Source organism: Bos indicus x Bos taurus, chromosome 24 (assembly GCF_003369695.1).
Source record: "Bos indicus x Bos taurus breed Angus x Brahman F1 hybrid chromosome 24, Bos_hybrid_MaternalHap_v2.0, whole genome shotgun sequence".
Lineage (NCBI taxonomy): Eukaryota > Metazoa > Chordata > Mammalia > Artiodactyla > Bovidae > Bos > Bos indicus x Bos taurus.
Genome location: NC_040099.1, coordinates 50,258,135 through 50,285,413, shown reverse-complemented (window position 1 = coordinate 50,285,413; position 27,279 = coordinate 50,258,135). Strand labels below are relative to the sequence as shown.

Below are 27,279 nucleotides of genomic sequence, written 5' to 3'. Positions count from 1 at the left end.
CAAGACTGTTTCAGAATATAATTTTTTTTTAATTGCTTCAGAGAAAGACAAGAACATGGCTGAGCAAGGAAAGAGGACAGCGTGCCTGGGAGATGACTGACAGAAATACAGGAAATACAGGACTGAGAGCCATTGTTCAGAGGTGCCAGTCCCCAGAGCGGTCCTCCTCCTGGGAGCATCTGGGCTGCCAACCTGATCCATCCCTCTGGTTACTTCCATCTATCTCCTCCACTGCTCGAAACCAGCGCTTTTCTGGAAGCAAGGGTCTTTCTTCCCTCTCCGCCTGCTGCCAGAGCCACTGTGGGTCCTGTCGAAACAGGATACATTGCCAAGAGCAGTGATCAAAGAGGTGAAGGGATAAAAGAAAAAAAATCATAATCCAAAGACCTGAACCCGAGGCGGGATACACAGAAGTTAAGAATTTAGAAGAGCTAGGCTCAAACCCCAGGTCCCACACTTAACCATTTGTGAGACAGGGGGAAATTTATTTCACCTCTCTGAATGTCCCTTTCTTGTTTCTGTGAAAGGTGGCGCGTGGGAAGGAATTACTGAAACCAAGTTGGTAAAGTCCCCCAGGTAGGGCTTGCAGACACCAGCTGTGACAGTGAGGAGTGGGAGGAGGAGGATGTTGATGGATGACGGTGACACTGTGCACGCAGGGATGATGCCGAATCACTCATCACTCAGCACAGACACAGCTTATGCTATGGTAAGAAACACCACCAAAGTCTCCATGGCTTCACACTGCCAGTTTATGTCTCCTTCAGGCCGTATGCTCATTTAGGGTCCCAGACCAGCAGCGGCTTCACTTCCTCACGTGCTTCCGTGGTCATCACACGCCCCGATCAGAGCTTTTCCCACTGACAATGCATTGGTTCAGGGGTTGCGAACTACAGCCCTCGGGCCAGCTGCCTGTCCTTGTACCTCCAGTTTCACTGGAACACACAGCACCTGCCCCCATGCACACCCATGCACACCCCCATGCACACCCTCTTCCACACCACGGCAGCAGAGCTGAGCCAGCGCGGCAGTGACTGCAGGGCCCAGGGGCTGGAAACACGTATTCAGTGTCTGGTCCTCAAGAGAAAGCTCACCAACCCCAGCACGGGTCTCAGCAAGTCACTCAGCCACACCCAACTTTGAAGCAGGAAAGCGTATGCCTGCTACGGTCCCGGAAAACAGAACTAGAACCACTTTGAGGACAGCACTGACGTCCACCAGAGTGGCTCACACCAGGCCACCAACAGGGCAGCGTTTCTGAGATCGCCGCAAGCTTTCTCCAGGAGCAGGCACAGATTTGAATGGGAACTGATACTGCGGAGCTCATCTCACTGGAGCACTATTTCATCGGGTGACATCCCTGCTCAGGAAACTTGACTGAATCCCTAATATATAAAATTCCAACCCCTCTGCCTGACACTCAAGACTTTCTGGTGTATATATACATATACACACACACATACACACACACACACACTTAGTCACTCAGTCATGTCTGGTTCTTTGCGACCCTATGGACCGTAGATTTTTCAGGCAAGAATGCCAGAGTGGGTAGCCATTTCCTTCTCCAGGAGATCTTCCTGACCCAGGGATCGAACCTGCATCTACTCACGTCTCCTGCACTGCAGGCAGATTCTTTACCACTGAGCCATTAGGGAAGCCAATGTGTGTGTAAAATATTATCCACCCTATAATATTTTCTACTATTCTTAACAAGGATTCCTTTGCCTCTATCTATCTAATCTCCCTCAGAAATTAAGAAAATGTCCATGGCTACACAGTCGGGGACAGGGGGCATTCCCATGTCCGTCTGACACCAGGGCAGAGGCCAGTCCTCTGGAAGTGCTCTTCTGTTACCAGGATACCTATTCCTTCCTTCCCCCGTGAGAAATACAAGCCCTCATTTCACGCTGCAGCCCAGAAAGCCCTGTGTTTTGGGACACCTTGCAGAGCACCAGAATGAAGCAATGGTCTGTGCGTACCTCTTATTCCCTCTGAGGTCATGGCCCTAATCTACCCTCTGACTTTTTCCTCTGACTGCGGCTTACGAATGGACAAGAGGATCCGGAGGAACTGGGTTCTGGCTGAGCCCATGGACAGAAGCTGCCGTGTTCCCTGGGGAAGCAGGGTGGCAGTCGAGTCAGCTAGAGAGAAGAGGAACAGAGGCTGGACCCCCAGGAAAGCAGGCATCCTGCCCTGACGGCCCAGCCTCCAGAAGGAAGCTTGCCGGGCTGGTTCTCTTCCTCTCTACCTCCTGGGAGACATCCCCCATGAAAACAAGGCGAGGTCTGAACTGAAAACCTAAGGAGATCAGCAGTGAAGCTGCCCTGTTAGAGGTGACCCTGAACAAGCCCCTGAGTTGGGCTTGTTGGGAGCGGGGGCACAGAGAGTGTCCCGTGCAGTGGGAGGGACACCCCTGGTGGTTCCTGTGCATTGCTCTGGCCCTAGAACAGAGGGCCCACTCCACAAGGAGGGTTCAGACCAGGCAGTGAGCCTGAGGCCCCATCTGAATGGCTGCGTATCTTCATCCCTGGCATTTCTGTCTTAGAGCAGAACGTGCATCCTCCCAGGAGCCCTCTCCTGGCCCCTCTCTGTAAACCAAGACCAAGGTCGGGCTGGTCCTGGGGGATGGGGTGTCCCCAGGTGCTCACCTCGTGGTTAAAAGCACAGCCCTGTCATCTGTCCAGAGGCAGACAGATCTGGATCTCAACTTTGGTTCCTCCCTTTCTGGGCTGTGTGACTTTGGCTAAGTCACTAAGCCTCCCTGAGCCTCAGTCTCCTCATCCTACAAAGTGCCGACCCTATGGGGCTGAGAGCAGCTGAGCTGAAGCGTTGATTTGTGCATGGCGCCTGGCATGTAGTAAGAGCTCCATACAAGGTAATGGCCATGGCAATAATGTCAGAAAGTAATTACCATCCTCTTTCTTAATGGGGAGCGCGTTCAGCAATTTCAAGCTCTGTCTCTTTCCATATCATCCGTCACAGACCTTCAAATCCCTTACCTATTTAACCCGAGTATTTAACTCAGACTGGGTCAGGTCTGAGTCACTGCTGGGGCAAAACCCCCACTCTGGGCCCTCTACCCTTGAGACAAGCTGCTCCCAAAAGGCCAAGGCAAAACGTGGTGACGAGGAAAGTCTTTGCAGCCAAAGCAAAATATTCCACAGGCCTTTCCCTGGTACCTCTAAAATACATCTGGTCCCAACTTAGCAAAACATAACAGTGGATAAGGCCTTCTAGGGCAAGACAGAAAGCAGAAGTTAAAAATAGAAATTAGGAAAGGGTTGCTTTATTACAGGCTTCAGTCTCTTCCTCAGATCTATTATCCTCCACAGTCTGTGTGTTCTCGCGTGTGTCTATAAAACTGTAGATCTGGCAGGAGTCAGATCTGGGGTTGTTTCTCTAATAGAGTGAGCTCGTGTCTCATGAATTAGGGGATATTTTAACAAACATTAACAGCCATAACTATGTAAAATGATGCCTCATTTATCCAGCATGATCGGGGCTCTGGGTATGTTACACAAATTGCCTTAACAAATAAAATGATGATTTATCTCTCATTTACCCCTTTGCTGGAAGTTCTAAAGCTTGTCACATATTTTTTGGCCTCTTTAAACAAAGCATGCTAAAAATCAGTGAATCATCTCATCATTCAGGGCCATCATTACAAGCATCAACCATTCCAGTGGGCTTTTAAAACAATGACACTATTCAAGAACTACTGAGGTATGGGGCTATTCTGGGTTTGTTTCTACCCCCAAAGATTCCAGAATTTAAAAGTTGTTTTGTCTGATTTTATATTTATATGCCTCTTCCTTCATTTTCAGCAGTCTCTTCTTGCTGCTTTGAGGACGCCAGCCACAAATTCCTTCTAATAGGCCTTTTCTAATCTTCTATGAAGTTGGAAAGTAAATCAAGCTTATTGGAACTCCATGCAAACCAAGAGCAAATAATCATAAGTAAGGGCCGACCAAAATGACTCTTTGCTGAGTAAAGAACTGAACGTTAGTACAAGGCCTTGGTGACATCTGTCTTGTTCCATAGACAGATGTTTAATAGAAGTCTGATCCAAACTTCCATGGAGGAATACGGCTCATTCATCCCTCACTAGTATAACAAGTCCAAGTGTTAAGAAAAAGTTTTAATAATTAAGAATAAAGAAAGAAGGAAGGAAAGGAGGAAGGAAGAAAGAAAAGAAAGGAAGGAAAGGCAAGCGGAGTGAGGGAGAAAATGGCAGAGGAAGAAAAAGTGAGAGAGAGGGGAAGGAAGGAAGCAAGGGAGGGAAAGTAAAGGAAGGATGAGCAGGCACGGGGAACAGTGAGCTGGGCAGTGAGTGCTCCAGGACCTATGCACGTGTGAGCTAGTTTCCCCACAACAGGCCCACGAGGGGGTCCTATTATTATACTCATTTTCCTGGTATAGACTCTGAGGCACAGTGAGGATAAGACTAACACAAGAGCCTGTGGGTGGAGGTCTGGGTTCCGGGAGGAGCGACAGTGTGCCATCTGCTGGTACGGGCTCCTACCAGAGCCCTCAGAATGCTGGGGGGTGGAGCAGGAAGACGTGGAGGGCAGGGCACCCGCAGGAGCTAGTGAGTGGTCCTCTAGTGCAAAGGTCCCCTCTTTGTGGTCACAGGGGGGAGGAGATGTCGGTGTCCAGGCTTAGAGGTCCCTGATGCAGATGCATTTACTAAGGGGGACAAAGGAGATGTAGGAAATGACCGCCCATTGACTGCAAAGCTTGGAGCGGCTGATAACTCCTTGCCCGGCTCAGCATCACATCCAGTACCAGCACCAGAGGGGTGAGGGGTGGGTCTGAGCTTGCTGTCACCTACGGGGACTGACCCCTCTGCTGACTGCCCAAACTGTCTGCGAGACTCTTCTGGTAACTCAGCAGATGGCATGACCGACTCGAGGGACATGAGTCTGAGCAAACTTCAGGAGATGGTAAAGGACAGGGAAGCCTGGCGAGCTGCAGTCCATGAGGTCGCAAAGAGTCGGACACGACTGTGACTGAACTGAACTGAACTGAAGGGCCCCTCGCCACCACCTCCCTACCAGCTAGTACGATACAACTGAAGCAAGTCTTTGGTGAAATTCAGCTGACTGGTTAACACTTCTTAGCCAGCCTGCAAACCCAGCCACATGTATAGTGCCGACAGCTCAGGAAAGGCCCAGCTTGGTCCTCTGACGCCGAGCCCAGCACCTTGTTTCTCGGAGGCTGTTTCAAACACAGGCAGCCAGGGTCCTCCATGGAGCAGGGATCTAATTAGCTAATTAGCCCCCAGGGATAGACACCAGGTAAGCCTGGGATGCTGGGTAACTATCTCTAGAATGTTGGTCCCTGACTAGCGTATCTTATTACACACTTAGCCTGGGCAGGTGGACTGGACTTAAACTGTGTCCGCACTCCTACTGCGACTTTTATATGGAAATATTTGAGAGTAAGCTCTCATACAGACACTCCTGTGCACCAGGCTCTGGGGGTAGGCTGGGGGCATCCTACGGCAGAGATTGGGAGGGAGGGTATTCTGGGTAAGGAAGCCCCAGAGCTGGGACTTAGAGGTGGCAGACCTCAAACGGATTCAGGGAATTCTAAGTTCTACTCAGTAGGATCCACAGGCTACTCAATAAACTGGGGAGGGGAGGTACCAAGGGAAAAAGGGGTTGAGGGGCGTTACAGTCATATAAGTTCAGCAGTTGTTTTTAGTCTTTATATAGGATCATTGGGAACTAGACTGTATGGGACCAGGGCTCCCTGGAGGCTCAGATGGTCAGGAATCTGCCTGCAATGTCGGAGACTTGGGTTTGTTCCCTGGGTCGGGAGGATCCCCTGGAGAAGGGAATGGCTATTCACTCCAGTATTCTTGCCTGGAGAATCCCATGGGCAGAGGAGACTGGCAGGCTACAGTCCATGGGGTCACAAAGAGTTGGACATGACTGGGTGACTAACACTTTTTTTCATAATCTATGTGAACTCACTGAGAAGATCTGTGGCACTTTTCAAATTCCTTAGTCTATGGAACCATTTTTCTACAGAGCATTTTAAGGGACTATATTCCAAGGAAGATAATGTAAGAAACATGGTATAAAAATGCAGGGGCTAGAGCTGAATCATACCAGCTGGGAAATACTGGGCTGCTGGCTGGAGAGAAAAAAGAAATTTACTTACTGGGCTAAGGCTTAAGATACCAAATTAATGGCTCTTTTCCTGAGGATGGAGGGAAAATAAACCGATGTGTCCATGGAGGTGGAGAGAACTTTCATTGTAAACCCCTCACAGTGAGCTGCTGAGGAGGCAGCAGGCAAGACCAAGGATGAGTAGAGTGGAGAAGTGCCTGGTGACCAAGCAACTATAGGAAAGGGTGAGAAACAATAGTCCTGGGCTTGAATTCCAGGAAAAGACCCTGATGCTGGGAAAGACTGAAGGCAGGAGGAGAAGGGGACGACAGAGGATGAGCTGGTTGGATGGCATCACCGACTCGATGGACATGAGTTCGAGCAAACTCCAATTTGGTGTTGGTGATGGACAGGGAAGCCTGGCGTGCTGTAGTCCATGGGGTCGCAAAGAATCGGACACAACTGGGCTACTGAACTGAACTGAATTCCTATAGGTGTCAGTTTGCAGAGCCTTGATGAATAGAAGTTAATGCCATGAAACAGCAAATAGGATCTCCAAGAAATCATGGGGGAAGCCCAAGCGTGGACACTAGTGAAGGGCGTGTCCTATTCCCAAGACAGAGAGGCTGAAACTAACCCTGCCTCCAGGAAGGCAGCTCTATGGACCCCTGCCCACAACAGGATGGCCTGAAGAAAGAGAGAGAAGGGATGCCACGTGGAAGGGCAGAAGGAACTGAGAGCAAACAGCTTTTGGAGGAGAGAGCTGCAGGGGTTTCGGAGGAGGCGACGAATCAAGATTACTTCACAACACCAGCTCCACGCTCCAGGCACACGAGCACAGAACAGATCGGTCCACTCCACCCCAAATATTTTATTTCATAGCATCAAACATGAACAATGTCAAGTTTGAACTATCATCTAATGAATAAGTTTATGGGGAAAAAAAACTGATTAGGACCAAATCCTACATATTCTTTAAAAATTTCTAACTGGCTTGAAATGACTTTCCCAAAGTGAACTAGTGTTTCTTGTTCAAGCATAATCTCCTTTTCCAAAGAGGACCTGTGTCACTAAAATCAATCAGGAAAAAATATTTATGGATAATTCTGCATTATCCATAAACTCATGATGTATTTAGGATACATTATTATATATTATTCAGGATGCCTTTGGCTGCAAGTAAGGAGAAACTTATCTCAAAGCGGCTTAAACAGTAAGCACATTTGTTGTTTCACAAAACTGAAAGGCACAGCATGGCTCAGACCCCCGCCTTTGCCTGAGATTCTTCCGGCTTCGTGCTCCCACTGGAGCGGGGAGGAGGCTTCCGCAGCTCTGATCTTCACAGTTACAAATGAAGATGTCCATAGGCAGAGGGACCAACTCACATCCCCCTGTAGCTTTTTTTTTTTTTTTAATTGGAGGAAATTTTTATCAGAAGCTCCCAGCAAGCCCTCTCACAGCCTATTTGGGGTCATGTGTACATTCTAAGCTGATCATAAGCCAGAAAGATGAATGCCCTTAAACAAATCAGATCCACTCTTGGAGCTAAGGGTTGGTCAGTTTCTCCTGAGATGCCTGGCTGAGGAGGGGGAAAGAGTATCTGAATAAATTGGGATTCTATTGGGTAGAAGGCAAGGCATAAATGGGTGTTGTGTAGACAATCAACAACACCAACTACAAAGGCGAGAAGCCAATCACTACAGGAGACAAAGCTATAAGTCACAGAATACACCTTTAAAATATTTAGGGTATGATTGAGGAAACACACAGATGCGTATACATGGAAAATAATTATAATATACAAGGCGATACATTTAAGTACCAAATACAATACCTTCTACTGGACAGAATCCAAGACAGATTCATCCTAAACCAAACTGTGTTCTATTAGAAACCAAGTCATAAAGAGACTGGGTTGTTTTGAGAATGAAGATATTACATAATTAATGGCATAATCGGCTTTGCACTCCTTAGAAAAAGGTGCTCCATTTTGAGTTCGTAATATAATAAACAGATTAAAATCCAAGGCTATTTTCATGAACATATTCTTTGAAATGACTTAGGATAATACTTCACAGGAAAGCAGAAAACAATGAGTAAAATATCTGTGGAGACTTACTCATGCTGAGACTCTGTAGATAAGCCCTTTAGAAACACATTCATAGACATAGACTTCCTTAACATACATCTAGGCTTAGAAGTGAAGACAGATGGGTTTTCAGAAAAATTGTTCTATGTACAGATCAGTGAAATGAGAATTAGTGAGATTCTGCTATAATGGCTAATTAGGATTAATTAGCTAATATTCTCAAAGCACAGAGCAAGGATGAAACGTAGTACAAGGTTGAATTGTACTGTGGTAGAGGCTGAATAATAATTCCGTTCAAGAAACCTTCATCCAATAGGGAGACTGGGACTGATACATATACACTATTGATAACTATGTAAAATAGATAACTAATGAGAGCCTGCTATATACCACAGAGAAGTCTAGTCAGTGTTCTGTGGCGACCAAAATGGGAAGGAAATCCAAAAAAGAGGGCATATGTGTATTGTTGTTGTTGTTCAGTAGCTCAGTCGTGTCCAACTCTTTGCGACCCCATGGACCGCAGCACGTCAGGCCTCCCTATCCATCACCAACTCCTGGAGTTTACTCAAACTCACGTCCATTGAGTCGGTGATGCCATCCAGCCATCTCATCCTCCGTCGTCCCCTTCTCCTCCTGCCCCCAATCTTTCCCAGCATCACGGTCTTTTCTAATGAGTCAGCTCTTTGCATCAGGTGGCCAAAGTATTGTAGCTTCAGCATCAGTCCTTTCAATGAATATTCAGGATTAATTTCCTTTAGAATTGACTAGTTTAATCTCCTTGCTGTCCAAGGAACTCTCAGGAGTCTTCTCCAACACCACAGTTCAAAAGCATCAATTCTTTGATGCTCAGCCTTCTTTACGGTCCACCTCTCACATCCGTATATGACTACTGGAAAAACCATAGCTTTGACTAGACCTATGTTGGCAAAGTAATGTCTCTGCTTTTTAATATCCTGTCTAGGTTTGTCATAGCTTTTCTTCTAAGGAGCAAACATCTTTTAATTTCATGGCTGCCGTCACCATCTGCCGTGATTTTGGAGCCCAAGGAAATAAAGTCCGTCACGGTTTTCATTGTTTCCCCATCTATTTGCCATGAGGTGATAGCTGATTCACTTTGCTGCACAGTAGAAACTAAGACAACATTGTAAAGCAACTAGACTCCAAAAAATTTTTTAAAAAACAAAAACAAAAAATTCAGCCAAATAATATATGTACATACTCTGCTGCAGGAGGTGACTGTTACAGTGTGCTAGGCTGAATGGCCCACTTCCAAAGAAGAGAGTATACAGAGGGGAAAAGAGTAGCTTTCTATGGCAGAGGAAACCGTGGGCAACACCTCCTCAATCAAGGTTAACATCATCAGCACTGTCTGTGAATGTCCTGCACCTCGAGATGATGTGACAAGAAGGTCACTTCATCTCTGTAGCGTTCTTTCCAAAAACGTACAACCCTAGACTGATCATGAGAGTAACGTCAGATAAACCCAGACTGGGGGACAGGACACTGAATCAGCACTCCTCAAGACTGCCAAGGTCATGAATAAACATGGGATGATGGAGAAGTTATCACAGACCAGGGGAGACTGGAAAGACATAAGAACTAAGTGTGATGCCTTACTCTAGACTGGCTCCTGGAACAAGAGAGAACATTAATGGACAAGCTGGTGAAATGCAAATAAAATGTGGCATTTAGTTAAAAAAGAGAGAGAGAGAGCTCAGGGCATGAATGATGAAGATAAAGGTGTGTGGAAACTTTTAAAACAAAAACCATCCATAAATTGAGAACACAATAACCGCAAGTTTATTTATGTCTCTTTCAACAGATAAGAGTAATTTATTTTGGTCCTGTCTTAGAAGTCCAGGAAAGGATTTTTTTTTCTTGGCTAGGCCGTTCTTCATTGTAGAAAGGAAACTCAGGAATCACTTAATGTGTGAAAAAGCAGAGACTCGGACAAATCAAGATGAACTAGTAAGAAGACCGGTATGTCAGTTAGTGAATAAAACAGAGGGGCATGATTTCCTTGAGATTCTTCTCCTCGTGTAAGGGATCTGACCAAGCTGTAAATTCCTGGAAGGCAGGAGCTATTTCTTACTCATTTTTATAACCTTCACAGTGCTTGGCATACAGTAAATATTTAATATTAAAGTCAGTTGACTTGATTTAGATCGAGTTTCAGAGCCTAACATTTCTCAGGGTTTTGGCTGTGAGGGGAGGGAGTCTTAAAGGATGAATGACTAAGGGTGAGTTTTCAAAAACACAGGGGCTGAAAAAGTTGTTTTACAGCCCCAAGCCCAACTACTGTATTGTTTTGGTTTTCCACTAGCTCAGCTTCTTCAAGGAGCCATAGTGATGGCGTTGACAGACCAAGCTCCCTAATGTCACACTGCTTTTATACATTTTCAGACCTCTAACGACTTCATATCTCATTTACCCTTTACCTATAATCTTGAGATAGAGACACCACATCAATCCCAATTTTCAGTTGAGGACTTTGCAGCGCAAAGAAACTAAGTGTATATGCAGAGCTGACCTATGATGAATTCCCAAGGAAAACTGAGGTCTGCCTTCTTTATCAAGCATACGCACTAGGCCAGCAGTCTCCAACCTTTTTGGCACCAGGGATCAGTTTCATGGAAGAAAATTTTTCCACAAGTCAGGGTGGCGGGGGATGATTTAGGGATGATTCTCATAAGTACCATGCCACCTAGATGATCCCTTGCATTCACAGTTCGTGGTAGGCTTGCACCCATATGAGAACCTGATGCCACTGCTGATCAGACAGGAGGTGGAGTTCAGGTGGTAACGCAAGTGATGGGGAGCAGCTGTAAATACAGATGAAGCTTCACTCACTCGCCAGCCACTCACATCCTGCTGTGAAGCCCAGTTCCTAACAGACCATGGACCTGAACCAGTCCTGCACTGGGCTACGGCCCAGGGGTTGGGGAGCCCGGCCTACATCTCTCTCCCAGACACATCACCCTGTGTCCTGTGGGTGCCTCTGGCCCAACACATTCTCATGTCTTCTTTCTGACTGAGTTTAAGGCCAATTTGACATAGCCTATTAAGAAAGCAGATCATTAAAAGGTCTAAATAAGACTTGTATCTCACCACCTGGAACTTTCTAGGTAATTCAATGCTTCCTTTGGCATGAAAAACCAGAAACCTATGCTTTCATCTAGCAGGACTCCCGGGGACCACTGGTCTAGAAAGAAAATGAGCAGGACAGTCATGATTTTAGCACAGGTGAGTGTCCTCCAAGACTGGCTGTGAGTTGTGGACAGCAGTGTTCCCAGCTGGTAAGATCAAATCCGCCCCTGCAACAAGCCATTTCTAGCCTATGACACCCCTTTCCAAGGGACGCTTCCTCTGGGTCTGTGACCATATAAAGTGCTTGGTAAATATTAGTAAACAAAAATTCCAGTCTGCTCCAGAAGACCTCTGCTCTCTGGATCAAAACATGCTTTTGGTGAGGATGAGTGGGAATGACTTAGAGAGGGAAATGAGGAAACTTTGGGAGTAACAGGAATATCCTGTATCTTGATTGTGGTTTTGATTATATGGGTGGACATAGTCATTAAACTGAGTTTAATGATCCCTGGTCAGGAATATTCCCTGGAGAAAGGCATGGCAACCCACTCCAGTATTCTTGCCTGGAAAATCCCATGGACAGAGGAGCCTAGCAGGCTACAGTCCATAGGGTCTCAAAGAGTCAGACACGATTGAAGTGACTTAGCACATTGATTAAACTAAACACTAGATGTCCATGTAAAATCTTCCTAAACGTTAAAATGTAATAATAATGGCATCTGAAATTGAACATGTTAAGATCTCTTCTAAACTGGGACGAGTGCTTTGGGATTATTATTCCATATTCTGAATGTGTGTGTGTGCTCAGTCACTCAGTTGTGTCTGACTCTTTGCCATTCTATTTCTATTAATGTGGCTTGAGTTTGATTTCACTTTAATTTCTTTGTAAGCAGCGTCATCACACTCTTGCCATTTATGGAATTTGTGGCTAATGATAACTGCCAAGACTCTCTTCCTTTCAGGCATGAGTTGCTACCCGGCAGTGTGTCCCGATCTGACTTTATGTAACTGATGTCTATTTGGTTAGATATGTAGAAAGCAGCATGCACCTTCAGGGCTAATTGATGGTATTTAAGGAATTCTTTGAACTTGGGTGTGTGGAAAAAGACTGCAAAGGCTGGGCTTGGAATAAGGTCTGGAGATCGCAAGGGACATTTTCCCTCACCGCGTTCAGCTGCCCCTTCACAGACAGGTTCTCCCATAAGAGTCATGTAAGGAATTCATGAAGTGCTCAGGGTATGATGTTCCTTAGGGAAGTAAACCTAGATTGAGCTATTCTAAGACTAACCAGAGACAGAACAGGTCAAAGTATCAAAATACCAAGCAGAAGCAAACCAGGGGTCAGGCAGAGTGCTCTTAGCCCAGGAGCTAAGAGCAGAGTTTGGGGCATCAGAGCTACAAGGATGTGAATTCCAGCTCCATCCCTTACTGACCACGTGACCTTGAACCAGAAGTCGTTTATTTCCACTGTGTCTCAGATCACCTCATCCTACGAAATGGGCATAATAGTAACATCTCTCCCAGAGAGGGGCTTCCCTGGCGGTTCAGACAGTAATGAATCAACCTGCAATGCAGGAGACTCAGGTTCAATGCCTGGGTCGGGAGAAGGGAATGGCTACCCACTCCAGTATTCTTGCCTGGAGAATCCCACGGACAGAGGAGCCTGGCGGGCTACAGTCCATAGGGGCACACACAGTTGGACATGACTGCAGGACTAACACTTTCACCTTCTCCCACAGAGTTGTTCTGAGAGTTAAATTGACAAATGTGTGTAAAGCCCCAGAGAGTGCCCAGCAGTCAGCAGGACCTCATTTTAAGTTATTGTTATGATTTACAGCATTACTTCATCTTCTGAAATATCTCCTTTGTTTATCTAAGTTCTATTTACTCCTTCAAGGGCTACCTGTAGACCCACTGAGATAAACAAAAAAGGCATTTCAGAAAGGAGTACTGCTTGGTAGAGATTCATGCTGAAAAGAAAGAGAGACTTGGCAGTTTTCATTAGCCACAAATCCCATAAATCGCAAGAGTATAATGAAGTTGCTGCTTAAAAAGAAAAAAGTAAATACAATCTCAGGCCACATTAATAGAAGTAGAAAGTTTAAATCATGGAAATAAAAGCTCTTGCTACTCTTTAAATCATTAACATATTCAATTTCAGATAGCATTATTGTTCTTAAAGGTTTAGGGAGAATTTATGCAGCTCTTACGTATATAACACGTTGTCATGACTATGTCCACCTACGTAACCATCACCCCAAGCAAGACACAGAATGTTTCTGTCCCCCTAGAAAATTTCCTCTCAGCCTCTTCCAGTCAATTGCTACCCACTCCTGATGAAGGCACTGTTCTAACTCCTATCACAGATTATTAGTTCTATCTGTTCCTGAACTTCACATCAATAATTTAGGAAGTACTCTTTTTTTTCTAGCTTTTCCCTCCACTCACTATTTTGTTTTTGAGACTCTGTTGTGTGTATCAGTATTTCACTCTTTCTTATTGCTGAGTATTATTCCCTTTTCCATGATCATAACACAATTTATTCATTCATTCCCTGTTGATGAGCTCTTGGGTTGATTCCAGGTTGGGGCTAATATGAACAAAGCGGCAACAAACATTCTCATATAAGTCTTTTTATGGACATACGTTTTCATTTCTCCTGTGTAAAGATCTATTGATAAGAATGAAATAGCTGGGCCATAGATGTATTTTGACTTTATAACAACTTACAAACAGTTCTCCAAGTGATTGTATCATTTAACACACCCAGCAGTATTGTACAAGCATCTCAGTTGCTCAATTTTCTTCCCAACATTTGATATTCCCAGCTTTTCTGATTTTTGTTATTCTAGCAATCATTAATAGCATCTCATTTAATTTGCATTTCCTGTATGACAAAAGATGCAAGCTCTTCACTGGGTTTTGCATATCTTCTTCTGTTCAAGTCTTTTGCACATGATTTTCATTGGGTTATTTGTCTCCTTATTATTGATTTGTAGGAGTTGTTTATTACACTTTAAGTCTTATTTATATGGGTTTCCTAGGTGGTGCAGTGGAAAAGAATCTGCCTGCCAATGCAGGAGACGCAGGAGATGTGGGTTTGACCCCTGGGTCACGAATATCCCTTGGAGAAAGAAATGGCAACCCTCTGCAGTATCCTGACCTGGAAAAGCCCAAGGCCAGAGGTCGCAAAGAGTCAGACATGATGGAACAACTAAGCACGCAAGCACTTATTTATGTGTGTTGTGAATAGTTCTTCCCAGTCATAAGATGGTCTGTTCCTTTTATTCATAATATTTCTTCAGGAACAAAAATATCCAATTTTGATGAAGTCCAATATATCCTTTTTTTCCTTTTATGGTTAATGTTTCTTATGTCTCTGCTGCTGCTGCTGCTAAGTCACTTCAGTCATGTCCGACTCTGTACGACCCCATAGACAGCAGCCCACCAGGCTCCCCCGTCCCTGGGATTCTCCAGGCAAGAACACTGGAGTGGGTTGCCATTTCCTTCTCCAATGCAGGAAAGTGAAAAGTGAAAGTGAAGTTGCTCAGTCGTGTCTGACTCTTCAGTTCAGTTCAGTTCAGTTCAGTCGCTCAATCATGTCCGACTCTTTGCGACCCCATGAATTGCAGCACACCAGGCCTCCCTGTCCATCACCAACTCCTGGAGTTCACTCAGACTCACGTCCATCGAGTCAGTGATGCCATCCAGCCATCTCATCCTCTGTCGTCCCCTTCTCCTCCTGTCCCCAATCCCTCCCAGCATCAGAGTCTTTTCCAATGAGTCAACTGTTCGCACAAGGTGGCCAAAGTACTGGAATTTCAGCTTTAGCATCATTCCTTCCAAAGAAATCCCAGGGCTGATCTCCTTCAGAATGGACTGGTTGGATCTTCTTGCGGTCCAAGGGACTCTCAAGAGTCTTCTCCAACACCACAGTTCAAAAGCATCAATTCTTCGGCACTCAGCCTTCTTCACAGTCTGACTCTTAGCGACCCCATGGACTGCAGCCTACCAGGCTCCTCCGCCCATGGGATTTTCTTGTGTCTCAATCTCTGACTAATCACAATTTTTAATCCCCTGCATTGTCTTCTTGAAGTTTTATGTCTAGCTTTCACATTAAGTCTATGATCTAACATTAGTTTCAATGTGTACAGTGGAGTCAGGGTCAAGGTTCATTTTATTTAGAGAGAGATACCCATTTTTTTCTGGACTTCCCCAATGGCTCAGTGGGTAAAGGATCCAGCTGCAAGGTAGGATACACAGGAGACACGGTTTGATCCCTGGGTCAGTTCGATCCCCTGGAGAAGGAAATGGCAACCCACTCCACTGTTCTTGCCTGGGAAATCTCATGGACAGAGGAGCCTGGCAGACTACAGTCCAAAGGGTCACAAAGAGTCAGACATGACTGAGCAGCTAAGCACATGCACACACACCCATTTTTTCCAACACCATCTGTTAAACAGCCCTTTTTGACTTGACTTTGCCTCTTTGTAAAAAAAAAAAAAATCAATTAATTGTAGATATGTGAGTCTATTTCTAGACTCTATTCTGCTTCATTGATCTATATGTTTTTCCTATGTCAGAGTTACACTATCTTTGATACTATAGCTTTATAGTAAATCTTGAAATCCAATGGAGTCCTCCAACTTTGTCCTTCTTTTTCACTATTGCTTAGCATTTTCATATAAAGTTAGACTGGCCTATCAGTTTCTTCAAATGAGCCAGCTAAGGTTTTGATTGAGATTGTTTGACTCTACAGATCAATTTTAGATGAATGAATACAGATGTCATTATTATAGTTAGACAGTTGCAACAAAGTAACATATCTTTTATGGAGCTCACACTGTGAGTCCTACCCTTGCTCATCTTTACAATGACCCAGGAAGCTTATTTAGTCTAATTTCACAAATGAAGGGCTCTTTGCTGAGAAAAACTGATAAAATATCTGCTCAAGTTTATATAGCTAGTAAGTAAGGAGGCTGAGATTTTCGCTTAAGTAAATCTGATCTTAAATCTCAGGTGCTTTTCACCAATCCAACTGCATGCAACCAGAGGAAGGACCAAGAGCACACAAATCATATGAAAGACCCTGGAACAGAAAATACAAGGGAGCAATTTGATGCAAAATAAGAAACAAACAGTAATTACACAAAACAAACAGCGATTACTCTGATAAGTAGTTACTAAGGTAGCAAACAGTGCACAGACTATGGAGTCAGACTGCCCGGGTTCTAGTCTTATCTATCTCCGTCACTTACTTGCTGTGTGACCTTAGGTAAGTTACTTAACCTCTTTGTTTCTCAATTTCTTCATTTATAAAATAGGGATAAAAGTTGTGTTAGCCCCATGACTAAGTAAGGACCCACAGCAGTCAGCGTCTGGCACATGGCCGATGCTATGTCAACATCAAAGGGTTAAAAAATGAGATAGAAGGGGCCGTAGATAGAAGGGGCCATCTCCCGAGACGGTACAGGCATACACTGGAGATGCTGCAGGTTCAGTTCCAGACCACAGCAATAAAGTGAACATTGCAATAAAGTATCGATTTTTCTTTTGGTTTCTCAGTGCATACAAAAGTTACATTTACACTATACTGCAGCCTACAAAGTGTGCAATATCATTATGACTAAAAAAAAAAGTATACAGCCTAATTAAAAAATACTTTATTGCTAAGAATGCTAATCATCATTTGATAATGCAGGATTGTCACAAACCTTCAATCTATAAAAACTGCAATATCAGCAAAGTGCTATAAAGTGTAATAAAATGAGGTATGCCTAGAAATTCTGACTCTCTGAAAAGTGTTCCCCAAATTTCTGAATTGCCATCAATTAATGTAGTTACAGAAAAGTTGAATGTACCTGCATTTGATGAAAAGTTGAACTACCCAGTTTCCAGGGTTCCTTTTTTGAGTTCTAACATCCAGTGATTCTAAGTCAGCTCCTTCCAGAGTTAGGAACTGAACAAAAGGCATGACAATTCCTTCCTCTCATGCAATCAGCTCTTCTCCCTTCGCTCCATCAGTAATTCCCAGCTTGCTTGGAGACAAAGCCTCTATAACTGGTATGAGGAAATCTGTATCAGTCTGTGCCCTCCATCACACAAAGGAGACAAAAAATAGAATGGAAAAACTAGAATAGAGAAATAAAATGAAAAGAAAGCAATAGGAGGAGTTACGATGAGTTTGCTCCCAACATGAGCTGGTTGCTTTCTCTGGTCTGGCCTTGACTCTCTCACTGAGGTCTTTCAAAGTCCATGGTGAAGGGGAAAGGCATTATTCTAACTCAGAGCAAGTGAGTATTTTGGCCCTCAGTTTCTTCTCTAGCTCTGGTCTTTATAGATTTGCACAATATTTGTCTAAAATTCCTTGCCCCTTGAGTCCTCCCTGATCCAAATGAGAAACCAAACACAATTTCCCTGTGGAAGGAGCCACTGGCCTGTCTTGAACCCTTTTCTGGGCCTTTTTAAAAAAGCTTCTCCAACCTTTGTGGGCCTCTAGCATTTTCCGGTTTCTCCCTCATGACATGCAGGGTCTGCAAGCCTTAAAAACCCTCTCCTTCCTAAGTCCTTTGCCTGTCTCTGCTTACCTTCTGTCCACTTGGCTTCATTTGAAAATGAGCTGTTTTAATTCACTTCTCACCAGTGTGGCATCAGGAAACCAAGCTTGTCCTTCTTCGTAGGGGAGACTCCACCTCAGCCTCTCACGAGGTGCTCATTTGGAGCCCTGTGGCCCTGGAGTCAAACCACCTCTCCCGAGTTTAACCACATGCTCCAAAATCTCCATGAAATCAGGAATGCGAGGCCAGGAGGGGGTCAACTGTCAGAAATACTTGAGCTCTGAGCCAAGCACCGCCTTGTGCTTGCTCTGTCACCTTGAGCAGTCCACTTGATCTTGCTGAGCCTCCTTCCTCCTCCGTTAGGGAAAGATGATGGTGAGACCTCTCACCTGTGCTTTATGCTTCTGATGCATCAAACAGATGCTGCAAACAGGGCAAGAAAATTACCTTGCAAGCCATAAAAGCACTGAACAAATAGAAGGCTTGTTTAATGACGGTGCCTCTTGGCCACACGAGACGAGTAGACTAGCAACAATGCGTGTTCCAGAGTAACCACATTCTGTGCTGTCACCTAGGCCAGCATGTTCCAACCTCACCCACTTCACTGGGTCTTCAGTTTTACTGGGCATTAAGAGAAACATCTTAAGCCAACATGGCCAAATACAGCCATTGGGAGGCTCTACAAAAGGTGGGATTAAGACGAGGATGTAGGATCAAAAGGTGGGAAAAGTCTCGGTTCCAGTTTTTGCAGCATTATTAATAAGCTGTGGGATTCTCTCTATAACTCTAGTCCCACTGAAGAGGGCTGCTGTGAGATACAGCATGCATGAGAAACAATTTACTAAGTTATCAATACAGTGGATGATATTATTACAAGGATATAACTGATTCCTCTATGAAGAACCAGAGACACCTTTTTTCTACGTGCTCAACTGAATCCAAAGCCAGCAGAGGTCAAGCCTATTACTGTGCCAAAAGGAATTCAAATAAGCGTTTTCACTTTTAAGAAGAGGTCAATCAAGAGAAAAGCCCTTATTTCAACTTCTAGTGTCAAGAAGCAGAGAAAGCGATGGCACCCCACTCCAGTACTTTTGCCTGGAAAATCCCATGGGCGGAGGAGCCTGGTAGGCTGCAGTCCATGGGGTCGCAAAGAGTCGGACACAACTGAGCAACTTCCCTTTCACTTTTCAGTTTCATGCACTGGAGAAGGAAATGGCAACCCACTCCAGTGTTCTTGCCTGGAGAATCCCGGGGACAGGGGAGCCTGGTGGGCTGCCGTCTATGGGGTTGCACAGAGTTGGACACAACTGAAGTGACTTAGCAGCAGCAGCAGTGTCAAGAAGAACAGGTTCATTAAAAGCACAAAATAAAGCTGGGGGTAGGAGGTGGGGGGTGTGCAGGATGAATTGGGAGATTGGGATTGACATACATATTCTATTGATACTATTCCCAGGTGGTGCCAGTGGTAAAGAATCCACCTGCCAATGCAGGAGACACAAGAGATGTGGGTTCAATCCCTGGGTCGGGAAGATCCCCTGGAGTAGGAAATGGCAACCCACCCCAGTATTCTTGCCTGGAGAATTCCATGGACGGGGTGTCTATCGGGCAACAGCCCACGGGGTCGCAAAGAGCCAGACACGACTGAGCGCACACACACACACATGAAATAGACAACACGTGAGAAGCTACCATATACACAGGGAAATAGTGCTCTGTGGGGCCCTAAATTAGAAGGAAATTCAAAAAAGAAGGGATATATGTATACATATAGCTGATTCACTTTGCTGTACAACACTGTAAAGCAACTATACTCCAATATAAAATAATCAAAAATAAAAAGCACAAAATACACATGTGTAGTCACTTCCCTGCATATGTTACTGGCTTGTCAAGGAAAGGGACTAACCTTCCCTGGGCGCCTACTCAGTGCTGAGCTTCATGCTGTAGGGGGCTATATAATTATCACCCAAACAGAACAGTTCCAAGAGTAAAAGGAAACATACTACATAGTAATTACGCAAGGATAAGAAACTGTACTGAGACCATCTCACTGGTCAACCAGAATGCACGCCCCGCCCCAATCTCTACACAGCTCATAACACAGTCTTGAAGAACTCCAAGGACAACAGGCCCACTAACCCACCCTGGCCTTTCCGCATATGGCACAACATTATTATTCCACTCCAGTGATATACCTGTGTTTATCTTTCAGCTCTAATTTTAGCACAGCAGAAAAGCCCATTCATTGCTATCGAGAAAGTTTCCTCTTGAATCTGCATGTGGGGCTCTGAGCTGGCTTGGTGGCTCCACAGGCTTGCCAATGGGCCCTAACCTGTCCACCTCCTGGGCAGTAAAGATCCAAGCGGGCACCGTGGAAGCACTTCAGCCCCTGATGAGCACCCTGCCCTTATTCCTGTCCTGTGTGATGCTCAGGTCCGTGAGGGAATGAATGAGCTCAAATCCCCCTCCAAAGAGAAAGCCACCATCAGGCTGGCTAACACGTTCCTGCTGTCCCCTCCACTGGCTGCGAAAAGCAAGTTTTTACACCACTAACTGAAATTCTACTTAAAGATGCCTATGTTTGCATCTTAACTTCAAGACCAGCGCTGTTGTAAAACTCCTAACAAATGTTTTAGTCTAAGAACTATCCTTTCATCATGACTGGTCACCACGCCCTGGGCATTAGGGTAGACAGATTATAAACTGGATATGTGGAATAGAGGAGAAAACACTGAAAACAGGACCTAAGTCTGGCTTTGCCACTTCCTCATCAAATTCGTAACAATGTATTGACCAGAGACATATTAGTACATTTTTTGTTACCTGAATGTTATTGACTGGAGTGTTTCAATATGCATTTATATAACAAATCATCAGCCACAGGCATTAGTTTCTGCAAAAATCCACACCCCCCCCCCAAACAATAATGTGTTAACATTACTGGACTTCTATTTCCTTCTTTCTGCAAGGGAGCAATCTTACTCAGTGTTATCTTAGGGTATTGCCATGAAAATTAAAATGTAATAATGCATGTGAAAGCTCTCTGAAAAAAGCTCTACAAACACATTGGCAATGCAAATTTGCAGGTGAGAGGACAACTGCACAGAACAATAGGAGCTCCAGCTGGGAATTCTGCTAATTGCAATTTGAACTCCTGTATCCTATTCTCTCAATGCAGTTAAGAGCTAACAAAAAAGCTTGCTCAGGAACTAAGAATGTGGTTGGGTGGATGGACGGAAAGACACTGAAAGAGAGGGACCATTTTCTAGACATAAACAATTGGAGAAGTACATATTTGAGCCTATTTGAATTTGAACCATAACTCAAATCCAAATAAAAGGCTTTGGACATACCATTATCATGACATGAAGAGTTCATATTTTTCTACCATCCAACAAGCCAACTTTTAAGGCCATATTTTCAAGCTTTTCCCTCTATAAATATCTATCTGAACTGAGTTTGGGTTAGACGCATAATCTTTTTTTTTCTTTTTTTAAAAAATTAATTTATTTTAATTTGGAGGCTAATTACTTTACAGTATTGTAGCGGTTTTTGCCACACATTGACATGAATCAGCCACGGGTGTACATGTCTTCCCCATCCTGAACCTGCCTCCCACCTCCCTCCCTATCCCATCCCTCAGGGTCATCCCAGTGCTCTGGCCCTGAGCACCCAGTCTCATGCCTCAAACCTGGACTGGCGATCTATTTCACATATGGTAATATACATGTTTCAGTGCTAGAACAGACTTTTGGACTCTGTGGGAGAAGGCGAGGGTGGGATGATTTGAGAGAATAGCATTGAAACATAAAGTAATCTTTAAGACCAAAGCCATGATTCCTGGAACTACCTGCAGTCCCAGAAAAGAGCCCCTATGAGAGCCTGGTCTGGCAATAGGCAGAGAGAGGACCCGTACCCCAGGGCTGTTCCTCCACCTAATCTTCACATTGGGCTCAACTTGTTATTCCTGAATTTTCACAAATGCCTTTTGCACATTGGTGGCTTTAACAGATGGTTTTTCCTCGTGCCTACGGACGGTGAGTTTTCCTTAGCAAGTGGACACATGAATGTTACTGTAGTAGACAGAGGCCTAATTTGGCCACCAGCATCTCCTCCCACCATTGTGTGTACATGTCACCCTGCACGCCAAGAAGTGGAGTCCGTTTCTCCTCCCTGTGAGTCTGGGTTGACCTTGTGACTAGCTCTGACCAGCAGAGGGTGATGGGAATGATGTTCACTCTGGGACTCTGGAGCCTGGGTCTCAAGAGAACCATCAACTGCTGCGTGTTCCCTAGGGAGCCAGCCTCCCTATAAGAAGTCTGGCTACCCTGAGACAACCATGCTGTGAGGAAGCCCAAGCCAGACATGGAGAGGGATCACAATGGAAGAACACGAGGTGTGAGGCCTGTGAGGGAAGCCTTCTTGGACCTTCTGGCCCAAGCCAACCCAGTCAGCAGCTGAGAGCAGCTAAACAAATAGTCCCATTTGACGCTGCATGAAGCAGAATCATCACCCAGCCAAGCGCTGCCCAAATCACAGAATCATGAGAAATAACAATAAGTCACTATTGTGTGAAGACATCAAGTTTTGGGGTGGGTTTGTTGTGCTGTGTCCTCAGTCATGTCCAGTTCTTTGTGACCCCATGGACTGTAGCCCACCAGGCTCCTCTGCCCATGGAATTTTCCATGCAAGAATACTGCAGTCAGTTGCCATTCCTTCTCCAGGGGATCTTCCCTACCCAGGGATCAAACCTGCATCTCTTGTGTCTTCTGCATTGGCCAGTGGAGTCTTTACCACTGCACCACCAGGGCAGCCTACAGGGTGGGTTTGTTAGGCTGCAGTAGAACAGAACCAGCAAGGTCTCTTCATTCTACCACAAAAAAAGAACACTCAGCAATACTGACATAAAAGACATCATCAGCCATGTAGACAGAGAACTGCAAACCCTTCTGTGAAGCAAACAGCTGAAATCTTGTATTCAGCAGCAGTCTTGGGAAGTGAAATGTCTTTCATGCGCCCCTTCTTCCCACTTTACTTAATAAACCCTCTTCCGAAGCATCTGCCACCAGCTCTGCTGGTGTAGACTTGGAGGCCTAAGTTCCAGCCCTCACTTTTGCTCTACTGACTTACTCCGAGCTTTGGGCAATGTTTCAGTCCCTACTGCCTGTTTCCCATCTATAACGTAGAGATGATAGCACCTGCTCTATTTACTCTACAGAATTCTTGTCGTAACCAAGTGAGGTAGAGTTTGTTAAATGAGCTTTGAAAGGTATGATGCGAATTTTCTCCCAGCTGTCATTTCATAACTATCTTTTCAAATTGAAAATATTTTAAAAGCTATAAAGACAAAGTGTCAGTCAGTCAGTTGGGTTTGACTCTTTGCGACCCCATGGACTAGCCCACCAGGCTCCTCTGTCCATTGAATTCTCCAGGCAAGAATACTGCAGTGGGTAGCCATTCCCTTCTCTAAGGGATGTTCCCAACCCAGAGATAGAACCTGGGTCTCCTGTAGGGCAGGCAGATTCTTTACCATCTGAGCTACCAGGGTGCATGTCTCAAAAAACCCTGCAATTTATGGGTGTCACCACCAGGTGGCAATCCATCCCAAAAGTAAAGATTTAAATGAAAAATGAGCTTCATATTCCCAGGAATGCATAGAAGCACTTGCCTGCAGTGACTGTACTAATACGTCTCCTACTCAATAACTGTTGTCAGAGTAACTCTAAATTCTGTAACTGGGTATCCCAACCATTTTTCACCCTCAACAGCTCACGGGAGTTCTCTAGAGCAGGCTCCAAGTCACCCACCTGAAGAAGTGAGCTCTTAGCAGAGAATGGACTCAGCCACCTCTGCTCATCCCTTTGGTCAGACCCAGGAACCCACATACTTCACGTGGCTTAAAGTATGTTCAAAGGGAGGAACTGAGGCTTCTAGCCAATAGCCACACATGAACTTGACCCCTCCTTCTCCCTCCCAGGGCAAGTCTCCAGATGTCTGTGACCCCAGCCAACATCTTGACTACAACCTCACCATAGACCCTAAACTAGATGTACTCAGCCAAGCCACTTCCAAATTCTGGACCCATAACAACTATAAAATAATAAATGCTTGCCATTTTAAGCTTTCAAATTGGGGAATCATTTTTTGCACAGCAACAGATAATTAATACATCCTGTTTCCTCACTTTTTAAGTAAAAACACTAGTGCATCTTGGTACACTGAGAAGACCCAGAACAAATATGCAGACTATGACCCTTATCACTCACAGAGTAAAGGAGGAATAAATGCGTCAAGCATTCCTATCCAGCCAGTATAAGGCAAAAGGCCCCATGAGCAGCATAAAGGCAGACACGTTCCGATAACAAGTTAACTCGGAGCTAAAGGGAATTCAGGCACCCAGATCAAGCATACAGTTAGACAAAAGCTGCTGTGTGATGGAAAATGCAAAGCAAGAGGGTGCTAGGAAAGTTCAATGATATGTTTACGTTCCTGACTTGAAGGTTTATTAAGCATCTGACTGGCACATTCAATGTCATTAGAGAATTAAACAATTTGTATTCTAATGCTGGTCCACTGGGGCTTCCCAGGTGGCACTGGTGGTAAAGGACCCATCTGCCATGCAGCAGATATAAGAGATGTGGGTTCGATCCCTGGGTTGGGAAGATCCCCTGGAGGAGAGCATGGCAACCCACTCCAGTATTCTTGCCTGGAGAATCCCATGGACAGAGGAGCCTGGTGGGCTATGGTCCATAGGGTGGCAAAGAGACACAACTGAATCGACTTAGCACGCACACAGGTCCACTGGGCAGGGCCGACAGTAAACACCATGAAAGAGAGAGAAAGCAGAGCCCCCTCAAGTGGCCTAAGTACAGACTTTCAGGATGGTACCCACTGTATGGTGAGTTTCCTTCAGAGACAAACAGCAGATGGAATCAGGATAAAAGCAGCTCTGCCTTAACTAGCCAAAAGTCAAGGAAAATCTGCCTGGACATTCGGCAAACCTTTTTAGCAGCCCTCCAGCAAGAAGAATCCCAGTTGGCCATGTCACCAGCAAAAAGCCTGGGACAGCCCTCACTGAAGAATTCAGGTTGTGCCTCTTTGGACAGCATCCAGTGACCAGAGCAAACACCAACCGAGGGTCATGCTAGTCCTTTCTTTCTGCTCTTAGTCTTACAATCTGAGGCAGGCTGCCAGCAATTCATTCTGCAATCGAGTCTCACATCTACCGTGTTGGTGTGAAGCAGCAAAGCCACCTCGGCATTGATGACCTGTAAATCTTGATGCCATTACCTCACAGCACAGACTGCTCACTGATGCTGGTCATCAATCTACTTAAGGGGACCGCTGCCTCCCCAGCAGCAGCCCACTCAGAGCTTCTGAGGGAGCCCCTCACTCAGCCGATGGTGAAACCCGACAACCTGTAGGAGGAAGAGGTGCAAAGGGGAGAAGGAGCCTCCAACATCCCTGGGAGGCTCTCTGGGTCCTGACAAGACTTGTAGGAATTGATTTCCTCAAGAGCCACTTGTTGGAGATGGATCAATTACGATGAGTTGAAGAGCCCTATGAGAGGAAACCACAGATCAAATTTTCATTACCAGATGAAGTATGAAGGACCACAAGCAGAATCCACCAGTGTTGATTTTTTTTTTAAGATGGGTCAGGGACAGATGAGAGCGTGCTCTTTACCCAAGCACTAGCTCACTGCAGCCCTCTTTGGGGTTTCCTTCATGCACAATTCCTTAACTACTGAGGTGGGCATGCATGGGTCTTATCTGCTTTGAACATCCCTTTTCCTCCATGATGCCCAGCACTCAAGCCATCTCCAGGGTACTAGGAATTTAGGCAACTGTCCTGGGTAAGTCCCCAAACCAAAGGGCGGGGAGGTGGGGGAAGACAGCTGCCAGCAGGTGGCTGGACTAAGACTCGGATTTGGAATCTGTTCTCAAGGTGGGAGCAAGAGAGGGAAGAGTGACTCCCAGTTAGAGCCAAAAAGGAAAAACTCAGACAGACAACACGCAGAGACCATCCCTCCCTGACCTCATCCAGACTAAACAGTTGGAAATGTCTGATCCCTTCCACACAGGCCCTTCATGTGGGGCTCACCTGTTCTAAGGTTGCCCTTGATGTTTATTTTAACTTAATTTTCCTTGAAACACAGCATCTCTATAGGGGAAGCACAAGACTGATTGCCTGGTTCCACTGTAAAAGCACACACAGCAGACACTCAAGAAATCAGCTAATACACCCACTGGAAATGACTTCGAGTGTCTGAAATACTGAGCAGAGGCAGAGGGTGATGCAAGGACAGGTGATGTAAAGGTCACATCCCCTGTGGCCTCATCACTTCCCAGGGGGACTCCCATGACAGTCTCCCGTGCCTCCTGCAGGCGCTTGCTCCCTGCAGCCCGTTTTCCAACTGGCAGGCGAAGCTGATGGTGTTACTTGCCTACTTAAAACCCCTCAGTGACTGTCCTGGCTTTTGGATCAGCCCAGACTCTTCCATGTGGAAAACAGGCACCCCCGGGATCCACCCCCTGCCTGCCTGTCCAGACTAAGCTCTCTGCTCCCCATCAATCACCCTAAACCACATGGGGCGCCCCACATCAGGCTTGCTCATCTTCCTGCTCATCTTTGCTCACGCTGCCCCTGGAACTCTGCCCCACCTTCTTCACCTGGCAGTCCCCCAGTCATCCCCCAGGATCCCACCCCAGAATCACCTACTCCTGGAAGCCAACCCTGAGCCACACTCCTCCTGCTCATGTGTGTCCCAACAGAGCCCGGGCACTCCTTCCACTAAGTGGTCAGTACTGTGCTTGTCCCTTTACTGCTGTGTCACCCACCCCCCAAGACAAGCTGCTCAGTGAAGAACTACATCTTCCTCTTCCTTGCAGCAACAAGGCTTGCACAACACCTGGCAAGTAGACATAATTTTAAAAAATCAATTAACCTATCAATCTTACAGTTGGAGGTCATTTCAATTGATCCTGTAACCATTAGGTAAATTTGCAGCAATCAAGTAACGTCCTTTTGCTAAATCACACAGGTGCCATCTGGGTCCTTCCTCCTACATCACACATGCAAGTGCTTGGCCCCACCCCTGCCCGACCAAATCAGAAAATCTGGGAGCTGCCCCAGTGATCTGTAGTTTAACACAACTCCAGGGGATTCTGATCCACTCGAGTTTCAGCATCAGTGCCCTAGAGCCTTCAAAGACCAACAGGAGGGAGGGTTCAGATTTTGCCCTGTAAGCATCTGCGGTGAACTCCCTGCCTGGCAGTCTCCCCCTTTCCAGGGTGGTGGAGCCTCTCCAAGGCTGAAAGCAGCTGCATTCACCGGGGCCAGATGCGGAAATACTTCCCCTCCCAGTACCCCTTGGACTAATCGAGAGTCACCTAGGGAACAAAGGAAACCAGGCAACTCTGTGCTC

General features: G+C 45.6%; 1 protein-coding gene across 6 annotated transcripts in view; it reads right to left on the bottom strand.

Annotated features, from left to right (window-relative positions):
- Positions 1–27,279, bottom strand: part of MAPK4 (mitogen-activated protein kinase 4) — a 173,301-nt gene that overhangs the window by 126,101 nt on the left and 19,921 nt on the right. The window contains exons 1-2 of one of the 6 annotated variants that reach the window (XM_027525649.1): positions 17,883–18,276; positions 17,157–17,426 (exon numbers count right to left, since the gene is read on the bottom strand). The exons of 4 other annotated variants lie outside the window; for them this stretch is intronic. The gene's annotated coding sequence lies outside the window, so the exon portion shown is untranslated. Of the gene's footprint in view, positions 1–17,156; positions 17,427–17,882; positions 18,277–27,279 lie in introns of those variants that run through there. One more of the 6 variants, XM_027525648.1, reaches the window with a different exon arrangement.